This window comes from Coregonus lavaretus (genome assembly GCF_964263955.1).
Source record: "Coregonus lavaretus genome assembly, contig: HAP1_SCAFFOLD_625, whole genome shotgun sequence".
Classification (NCBI taxonomy): Eukaryota; Metazoa; Chordata; class Actinopteri; order Salmoniformes; family Salmonidae; genus Coregonus; species Coregonus lavaretus.
The window spans coordinates 290,141-300,613 of record NW_028161873.1 but is presented as its reverse complement, the minus strand read 5'-3'; positions in this window follow the sequence as shown (position 1 = coordinate 300,613).

Genomic DNA, 10,473 nt, shown 5'->3' with positions numbered 1-10,473 from the left:
ACAGTATTTCAACCACATCAAATATGCATCCAAGCCAAAGACTAATGACACAGGAGTGGTATCTGATTCTACACTATAGGAACCTTTTCAAGTGGTTATGAGAGGTCATATTATTTCATATGAGTCTGCCATAAAACAAGGGAATGGCATGTGACTGGAGATCGTCTGCCCAACATCCTCTATTCTGACCAACAGAGACAAATCCAGTCCCTTTGAACTACCTAGATCTGTCCAGCAGGGTTGCCCACTCAGTCCTTTGCTCTTCGCTGTCTCCCTTGAACCCCTGGCGATACAAATAAGGGATCATCCTAATATCCAAGGTCTTAAAGTAGGAAACATAGAAAGCATCATTTCGTTATATGCAGACGATGTGCTTTTATACCTCTCAGACCCAGTAGCCTCTGTCCCTAACCTACTAGACTTAATCAATTCATTTGGCAAACTATCTGGAAATTCAATAAATTGGGGAAAAAGTGACCTCATGTGTATCTCAGATAATTGAACAACAAGTGAGCTAGAGAGGATACCATTTAAAGTGGTGCATGATCACTTAACTTACCTGGGACTAAACATACCTAGAAACCCAAAGTTTATCTTCAAGCTTAACTACAGTGATCTGGTTGCAAAGTGTTGTATCTGATGAGTGGTGGCAATTATTGCTGTCAACAAAAGGAGTCTGCTGATACTGAACGTTGATCATAAGGTTTATTCAGACCACAAGCTTCAGCATGAGTAACAGACTCGCGAGGTCTGGAGAACGGCTCCTCAGATTGCCATGGCCGTTCTGACTTCTTCTTCGTTTAACCCCCCTATTTATAAACAACGAAGCTGACCTCTTCTGGCCAATCCCCAGTCTCCAAGACACTTCCGGTCTGCTGGATGTGGCGTTACACCCAAAACATTCCCTCTTGCTACTAACACAACCAACATTCCATTTCTTCATGAAAAACATTTAACAAAGGCATAATCTTCAGATACGATATTCCCCCCTTCGAGACGAAATAAACGTCTCGAAAACAAACAGAATAGGATTATGACTATTAACCATTTATCTTATTGAGTATCTTTAACATTAAACCAAACACATTCTCCTCTAGAGTGTAAATACCTTTCTATGAAATAACTGTTTATGAAGTGTGAATACATTACTATGACATATGAACAAATCTCTATGGAGTGTGAATACATTACTATGAAATATGAAGAAATCTCTATGGAGTGTAAGAGCGAAAAACTGTCCGGCAGCCATCTTTTCAGATATCCATCCATCAATCAAGACAGTAAAATTCTCTCACGGTCCCTCTGCCCCAGGCAACCACCGTCGGTACTCCAGATAACCTCATTAACCATGTAAATGCATTTGAAACTATGATGCAATTAAATACACATGTAAGCCCCTGCAAACAAAATCCTATCCATAAACATCCATTGTACGGCTGGTCAACCCATAGGACCGTACAATGAAACTCTCCCTTCCTAGCCTCTCTGTCCCTAAACATTCACGAAATAAACAAAAACATCTAAGATCCTCCCATGTATCCAATTACATCAAACATCATTCTACAAAAATTAATCCCTGAGGCTATTACACAATTATGTATTACACATGTCTATATTTCATTGCCGACACTGGAATGTAGTCCACTACACTTCATCTCCCCGTAGTCCCCTCTTCCAATGGACTTGTTGATGATGGAATCAGCCACACCCTCCTTGTTTCATCTCCTCCAGTCATATTGTCCCTTCATATTGTCTTTGTTTGAGTATTTCAATCTCCACATGTTCCCCCAAATGCCTCTGGAATGAAAAGAAAAGAAACGACCAAACAGTATCTTTTGCAAAACAACCACTTTCAAATTAAACCTCAATTTCACCTAAGAATTAAAAAAATTATATATAAATGATGTATGAATCACATAAACCTATTCCCCCCTTTGATTCATAAATCATATCAAAATCACCCCAATATTGAAAAAAAAATTGAAAAATAATCAACTCATAAAAAATAAATAAAAATGATATTTATCCATCAGTAGTCCATCCATCTTCCTCCAGATCAGGAACAGTCAACACCGACATCTGAGTGTTGTCTCCAGGCATCACTCTCCAACCTATCTCAATATCATAACTTTCTCAAAGGTAAGTAACAAATTCACAGTGATATCAAAGCTGAAACTAAAATCTGACCCATCACTGCTCCTACTGGCCTAATTGATCTTGCAACCAAATCCTCTCAGATCTCCCAAACCTTCAATGATAGGCTTGAAGCCTATGACATGTCGCCATGTCACCCTTTTAACCCTAGATTTAGCTGTGTCCGGTGCTATCCCTCTTATAATGATAAAACCTCATATGGAAGCTTCAACGTTGACATGTAACCAAATCCTGTCCATCCATAATGTAAGAATATATGTATATATGCTTTATCACCACCAAACCCCTAAATATCTCTAAAATTCCCCATAGTCACATTGTCCGGCACAAGCTAATCTTTGAACCATCAAAGTCCTGCTTTCCTACTACCTGATACATAAAAATGACATTATATTTGTCATCTCTAACCTTATGTTCATGCTTATCCAAAGTTATCATATAACATCACACTCTGATCTTCCCATAAACATACCCCTTACCTCATATGTTTTATTAGAACAAAAACAACTTTTAGCCCTCAATGTTTCACCTGAATACTTCAGGGTTCTGTTGTTACCTGATTTTCCTTTCCCCTTTAACAATTCCCAAATTAATTCACTTAACCCAATTCCACCTACCCCTAGGCTTAAACCACTGTTCTGACAACGACATTATTTTATCTGTCAATGACTGTTGCTGATACCACAGTTATGACAAAGCATAAAACTGAACCATACCTGATAGAGGCCGCGCGACCGTCTAACATGTTCGGTGCTGGAATCCTCAACAGACATGGACCCTCAAGATTCCTCACTGATCTTACAGAATGAGTTAATCTATCTCTAATTTCCACAACAGAAGAACGAGCGGTACTGATCAGATACCTCTCCCTGTCTGTCATCAAAATCAAAGATCTCATCCTGTCCTTTCATGATGAATCTATATTCTCTCTACTACTCTCTGTTCTCCTATTTTAACCCTATCCGTACTATCATTGACAGCACTCTCCATCCGTAACATAAACCCCTGAGTCCTTCTTGCTAACCCCCTTTAATTTCAGAACAGTTGTTGTCGATGCCATACCCCCTACATCGTATCATTAATCCCTTCCAAAGTTACCATTAAAGTAGTTGATTTAGTTGCTGTATCAACCCTAATTACTTCTAGTGCAAAAGTTCCCATTATCCTCGGTGTATTATCTACTGTTGGAGTGACTACTGTCCATTCAGTTCTACTCCTCCTGAACTCCCTCAATGACTGTGGAGACTACAACAGACCTCAACTCTTCCATTATAAGCGTTACTTTATGAATTACATAGCCCTTTAACCAATAATTCTTAACCGGAACAAATTCTAATGCTTGCACTAGATAAGTACACATATTCTCCCTGACCTTTCTCTGTAACATTACGCAACATAAGTGAACAGTCACTCCTAACCTCTTCCACTTCATATCGTTGTACAAACTATCCCTCCTGTGACTAGGTGCAACAGCTTCTACTCCTGGTCCTGATAACAATACTTATTCTCCATAATTATCTCTCCATATGGGAGGAACGTCCCCATCCTAACCCTAATAACTATTCTTTCCCCTAAAATTGGTGCTGTATTGGTTCCCTTATAATCAAATGCGATATTTTATGACTTTAATAACTATCAATGTTGAAAGAGTTAAATTGCTTCTCACTGTTGTTTTACTAGACTCACGTGTTGATGTCCTTAGTTACTCCTAATTTGCCCCCAGTTTTCCCCTAAGACTTTGAACTCTTTACTTGTACTTCCATCTATCACCACTAGTGTCACCTTTTCCCCAAATCTCAGTCCTATCTCTAAATCCCTGACTTTCAAACTTTTGATTACACAAAATACCCCTATAATTACCTTGATCTTCCTACTCTACAGTGTCATTCATTACTGTTCTCTCTCTCTCTTATTACTAACTTTAAAACTTAGCTTACTGTCTCAGAGTTCCTTCAACCCTAATCCTCCTAACTTATTTTAATCTAATCTTTTCTCTCATAACATTTAAAACCTTTTCCCCTGATTTTCACAAAATCCCTTACCACCAAATGTTTAGACTATGTGATTGGGAAAGTTCCCCACCTGCTTCTGACTCATTACACACAGACTTGGCAAAACGACTAAACACCTTTTAGCCTAGCCTGAAATCTCTTAGTGTAAGAATGTAACCCAGAATAAACAGTCACCCCTTTTAACTTTTCCAGACAGATTGTCTAATAGACAGTTGTCTAGTGTACATCTTATTGTACAATTCAATTCTCTTCCCAACACTGCAATAACAGTATCTTCTAATATTAGTACCTTAAGAGTAATTAACCGTTTTACTACCTCAAATCCCTATCCTAATTAGTTATCAATTAGTGAGAGGTTTAACCTCTTTAGGCTGAACACAGATAAGTTTTTACACTATTCACCATTATTTCTCATAGTCCTCTGGTCGGTTGTTTTTACTTCAATTGTTGGCTATTTTCTCTTCTTCTCTAATCGATGCTCTCAGCTGGCACCCCCCTTCGTCTCTTCTAGACAATAACAGGTGATCTGCACTTGCTCTTTCATCTTCCTCTGTTGTTTTCTCCTGGCGCATTTCCATCCCAGGTAAAGTCTGAGAGTTGCTGGAAGTGTAGCCGAAATCTTCCTCCTCCTAAGTCTTCTCATCCTCTTCCTCTCATTCTGTGTCTGTCCAGAAACTGATTGTGGATATGGAACATCTGGTACCCCCCTTGGCTGGTACAATTGCATTTGATATTGTTCAGTTGAAGCTGTAACCGTGATTGTTGATTTGGTTCATTCTGATTCTTCATAACCAAAACTTATTTTCTCCTTCTCCAACTCTTGGGATTATTTTCTCAGCAGGTTTTCTTGATCCTGTTCCTTCTCGTCGTTGACATATCAGTATTCTTCAACCTTAGTTCTAAGTTCTGTCCTCGAAATATCATCTTCTATCATCTTCTTACTTTTCTTCTGTGCCAGTCCTTGTAGGACAAACTCCTCTTGAAAATAAAACACCTTTAATCTCCAAATCTTCATCGCTTTCTTCATCAGAACTCGAATCTCTTGTCTCCTTCGTTTCTCTCTTGCCAACTTCCTTCTGATCACAGAGTCATATCCACCCATGCATAACCTCTTCATCATCACTCATCTTCATCATCACTCATCTTCTTTAACTTCCCAGACATCTCGGTTTTCCTTCCTTCTGGAGTTTTGGATTCATCTTTATCGTCGTTTCTGCTTGTATTCGTCTTCATCTCTGATGCCATAATCACCCTCCTGGATGATCACTGAAAGCTTCCTTGTCATAAGGTGGGTGTCTTTCTGCTGAGTCCGTATGTGAGAAAGGTGTACTAACATCTGCCATTAGTTGTTCTAAATTAGCTTATTTTAGACTGTATAGCCTAAGGCTTCCCCCCCCTCTAATTTATTAATATAAACCTAACAAATCCATTAACAATCCTGAATAATTAAACCCAATTTTTATTCCTATGTCACCAATATCAATTAGTGTTGGCTATCTTACCACAACCCATCAAATGCAAGTAAATGAAGTTAGTCAACTTCAAAGCAATCCCCCAAAAACAAAGCCTCTAACCCCTTGCTCTATAATTACCATAAACCCTTGGTCTATCAGCACCTAATTATCTTAAATTTACCGAACAATGTCAGTCCTGGATTCCCAACACATCTGTAATTAACCCAAGTGTTGCCCATAGCCTCCAAAATGCAACTTTTAATGAAATAGCATTTGCCAAGCCTATGTAAAATCGTCACAACATCACATATTTTGTAACAGTCTCAAAACCTTATTTTTTGACTTGATCCTCTGCCGCGTCACGTGATCACTCCCTGTATCTCCTCGCTCCCCCTCTCTCCTGTCTCTCATGACACGGGACAAAGACACAGAAACAGCTTTTAATAGTTAATGCCATCACTGAGTATTTCCAACCATTCAATATTCATCCGTTCTACATTATTCACTCTAAGACTAAACTCAGAACTAAATAGATCGCTCAAAAACATTATTTTATTTTAATCCGTTATTTAATTATTTAATTCAATTTATTATAATCCGCTACCATATATCTAATTTATAAATTCAATAGGTTACAAAACAAGTTTCATCTTTAACCAATCGCAGTTTAAACTAGAATCATCGTGTTAAAATTTTCCTCTGTCTGTCTATTTTCTCCATCTCCCTGCAGCCCCCAGATGGGACCTATGACCTCAACCAACCATTTTGTTTTGTAGGCTCAGCGCGACCTCATGTCGTAGTTTTAGCCCCGTAAAATCAACACGTGTCCTAATCTCGTGTCATAAACTCCCCCTTTCTGTAGTGTAGTGTCGCAAAATTAAACGCATGCGCACAGCCATTCAAAAATACCTTTTCACCGTGGAAGAAAGATTCTCTACTCTCTCTCCCCAAACAGACAGAATACCAGTCCAGCTGTAATTCCCATTTCCCCCCTATAGTCAAACAACATTTAACAGCGCTCACAAAACATATAACCTGACTTAAACACAGAGACAAATTTAAGAGACTTTAATCCATCGCAATGGAATCTCTAAGGATACGTTAGCATGTAGCACACAACACAATTAGCATTAGCATTTAGCCTTAGCCACTAGCTAACTGCGGCCTACCACACAGAAACATACCCTGCACTGCCCTATCAATTTTAACATATTTATCCTACCGTTTTTGCTACCGGGACTAATGACCATTACAGCGAGAAATCAGACCCAATCAAACATCCCGTCGGACGAAAGTCAAATCATAATCACAATCAGATAAACCTCATGAATCCGAGCTCTCTTAAAAAAAGAAACCCACCGTCCACCCATTCTATCGTGTAAACGGATTACCGGCCCAACATCTAAAATGGCCCCCCCTGGAGGTCTTAAATGGTACAGTGCCCTAAAGAATGCGCATATCTAAATTAACCATTGCCACCCGTTACCAATGGACTATACTTTCCAACCATTGTCAACCGTTACCAATGGACTATAACTTTCTAATCATTGTCACCCGTTACCAATGAAATCTATCTTAATGCTCTAAATTATCATTGTCTATCGTTACCAATGAAATATAAACTTCTACCGTTCCTTTTGCTCTAAATTTGTCATTGCCACCCGTTACCAATGAAATCTAAACATATCATTGCCCATAGTTACCAATGAAATATAACCTTATCACTCTAAATTATCATTGTCTATCGTTACCAATGAAATAACATTTTAGCAGACTCCAGTCGACCAGCAACAACGCCACCGAGGCCAGGTCATAATGGAACATCTCTCCAGTGTACACAAGTCATATCCAATCTAACAAACTCCGAAGCGGTAAGAACACTCACCCTTTTTTCCGGCCATGCCTCAGAGAGAGTTAGCCCGGCGATTGACTGAAACAAGGAAGAGACGCAAACCCAGCCCCACGTTGGGCGCCATTATGTCGTATCTGATGAGTGGTGGCAATTATTGCTGTCAACAAAAGGAGTCTGCTCATACTGAACGTTGATCATAAGGTTTATTCAGACCACAAGCTTCAGCATGAGTAACAGACTCGCGAGGTCTGGAGAACGGCTCCTCAGATTGCTATGGCCGTTCTGACTTCTTCCTCGCCTAACCCCCCTATTTATAAACAACGAAGCTGACCTCTTCTGGCCAATCCCCAGTCTCCAAGACACTTCCGGTCTGCTGGATGTGGCGTTACACCCAAAACATTCCCTCTTGCTACTAACACAACCAACATTCCATTTCTTCATGAAAAACATTTAACAAAGGCATAATCTTCAGATACGATAAAAGCTAAAACAAATCATAGAGAGCTGGGGAATATTGCCTCTTTCTATGATGGGGCGCATTAATGCCATAAAAATGGTTTCTCTTCCCAGGTTCCCTTTGTAACCAACTTCACATATCCCCCCAGAAGAAAGGCACACGGACACCCACACTTCAGGTTGACTCTGGTTTTATCTGCAGTAAAAGATATCAAACAGTGATGACAGGCATTGACAGGACGGTCACATCCACACGTTCACTGCTCTCAGAATATCTCTCTCAGACTGAATCCACAAAGTGATCGTATAGTATACATGCGTTGTGTTTAGAAAATAACAAAAAATATAGAAAAGCATACCTGCAGTAAAAGATATCAAACAGTGATGACAGGCATTGACAGGACGGTCACAGCCTCAGGTTCACTGGTTAGGTAGGACACAATATATATTTTAGATAGGAGCAACAGTAGTGAAACATACCCTCAATGTGAAGTAATATTAATCCATAAATACAGAGCACAAGTACAACCCTTTTATATAAACCTTTTAAGGTAGTAAGAAAATAAACATTCACTTAGTTTCAATAAGTCACCTGCTGGCAATAGCTAGCGTGACGTTGTAGTGCAGTGACCAACAGTGCTAGTTAGCTCATCATTAACATGGCTAGCTAAGCCAGCAAAAACTTGGTTCACTTGCTGAAATAGGTCTTCAATACATTAACGGCAAAATAAATATATACATAGCCACATTTGCTATTGACTTTAGGATATATGAACCCGTTTTCCAACAACACTTATGTTATACAGCTTTAAACCGTTTTTTATATACAGAGGAACACGAACCTGCTCTCAGAATATCTCTCTCAGCCTGAGGAGCGGGCAGACCAACTTCCCAAATAGGGGAGAGGCACTCCAAACCCACTAGTTGTTCTTTCAAAAGAAAATAGTACAAAAAATGCTAAGTCCGAAGACCTCTCGTATTACCAACCTTACTACAATGGCAGCAAATATTTTTATGAATTCAGTAACACAAAATGAAAGGAAACTTTATATATATCATCCCTTTTCCTGAAGTGAATGGTTTCACCCACTACTCTACCACGAACTGCACCGTTCTTTGATGTCTACATTGCGCCCAGGTTGATGGAAACTTTACATTTTCACTTTGTTACACTTGATCTTTGCCAGAATCTTCCTATTTGTCTTACCTCATCATTTTTTAAGACTTTGGACTCGGCAATCTTGTCATTTGTCTGGGGTTACAAAAACCATCGTATTGGTAAAGCCGTCTTGCAAAAGCCCAAGGAAAGTGGCGTCTTAGGCCTCCCCATCTTTAAGTATTATTACTGGGCAGCAAATGCCAGGGCATTAACGTCCTGCCAACTGGGTTTCCCTGATCAGTTGGACACTGTTGTCCCCCTGTGGCATTAACGTCCTGCCAACTGGGTTTCCCTGATCAGTTGGACACTGTTGTCCCCCTGTGGCATTAACGTCCTGCCAACTGGATTTCCCTGATCAGTTGGACACTGTTGTCCCCCTGTGGCATTAACGTCCTGCCAACTGGGTTTCCCTGATCAGTTGGACACTGTTGTCCCCCTGTGGCATTAACGTCCTGCCAACTGGGTTTCCCTGATCAGTTGGACACTGTTGCCCCCCTGTGGCATTAACGTCCTGCCAACTGGGTTTCCCTGATCAGTTGGACACTGTTGTCCCCCTGTGGCATTAACGTCCTGCCAACTGGGTTTCCCTGATCAGTTGGACACTGTTGCCCCCCTGTGGCATTACAGTTTTTCTCAATTGCTAAAACACTAAAACCCATTGGCTGAACAAAGTTCTCAGTTGCCTGGACTCATTTAGCTAATTATGCAGTCTGTTGTCAATACCTTAAACCATTTCACATGGTAAAACACAATTTGCAGATCTCACTTAGACTTTTCAGCAAAACTCTAAACACATTCTCATTCTCCAAACACATTCTGCACTCTAATGCACATGTCATCCATACTGGTAAACACAAGAGGCAACAATCAAATACAAATAGAGAACACATGTCATTGATTGAACACAAACAAAGAGTAGAGAGTGTTCCAGAGTAGAGAGTGTTCCTGAGTAGAGAGTGTTCCAGAGTAGAGAGTGTTCCAGAGTAGAGAGTGTTCCAGAGTAGAGAGTGTTCCATAGTAGAGAGTGTTCCAAGGTGGATAGTGTTCCAGAGTAGAGAATGTTCCAGAGTAGAGAGTGTTCCAGGGTAGAGAGTGTTCAAGAGTAGAGAGTGTTCTAGAGTAGAGAGTGTTCCAGAGTAGAGAGTGTTCCAGAGTAGAGAGTGTTCCAGAGTAGAGAATGTTCCAGAGTAGAGAGTGTTCCAGAGTAGAGAGTGTTCCAGAGTAGAGAGTGTTCCAGGGTAGAGAGTGTTCCAGAGTAGACAGTGTTCCATGGTAGAGAGTGTTCCAGAGTAGAGAGTGTTCCAGAGTAGAGAGTGTTCCAGAGTAGAGAGTGTTCCAGAGTAGAGAGTGTTCCATGGTAGAGAGTGTTCCAGAGTAGAGAGTGTT